This window comes from Octopus bimaculoides, chromosome 13 (assembly GCF_001194135.2).
Source record: "Octopus bimaculoides isolate UCB-OBI-ISO-001 chromosome 13, ASM119413v2, whole genome shotgun sequence".
In the NCBI taxonomy this organism is placed as follows: Eukaryota; Metazoa; Mollusca; class Cephalopoda; order Octopoda; family Octopodidae; genus Octopus; species Octopus bimaculoides.
This window is the reverse complement of record NC_068993.1, coordinates 14,727,980-14,728,881: the sequence shown is the minus strand read 5'-3', so window position 1 is coordinate 14,728,881 and position 902 is coordinate 14,727,980.

Here is a 902-nt window from a genome sequence, read left to right as displayed (position 1 = left end):
TCCTTCCTGCATTTTAACAGCCAAAACTGGAATACAATTTAAAGATTATGAATGTTATACAATTATCGACCATACATTTGTTCAATAAGATTATCTTAATTTTCATCTATGTATTTATGTCATAACGTAAACCTTTTCGTATTAACATTAAGGAGTTGTAAAAAAAATACTTTATGAAAATATATGAGACATAATGAATTCCATAGCTCTTGCATTTATTTAGAAAACATATTAAAATTAGTGTAGCATAATAGTATATATTTATCAACAAATAAAAGGGAAAAAAAGAATAAACGTGTTCTTCGGGCAAATTTTGTTCTGAAGTTACGTATTTCAAATTAGAACATTTTTAAAAGATGTTAATCCACAATTTAGTCCCTGAGTGATTGCTAAGAATAAAATAAAGAGAAACATCCTTAGAAACTCGTGTATTCTGTCAGTCCACCCGTTTTTCTCTCTCGTTCTGTTTCACCCCCAATCTCTCTCTCTCTGTCTCTCTCTCTTAGTTCCTCTCTTTCTCTCTCTCTCTCTGTCTCTGTCTCTCTCCAACACACACACACACACTTTGTAAATATACAAGAAATCTATACTCGCAATATTGCAAGAATGCTGCTACGTGTACAAATACACACACACGCGCCATATGTTTACGGGTGTGTGCATATATATATATATATATATATATATATATATATATATATATATATATATATATATATACATAATATATATACAAATATACATACATGTATATGTGTACATGCACATACACATATATACACATATAAACCGACAAATACACACATATATACATACGTAAATATATATATATATATATACACATACATACATATATATATATATATATATATATATGTATGTATATATATATATATTTACGT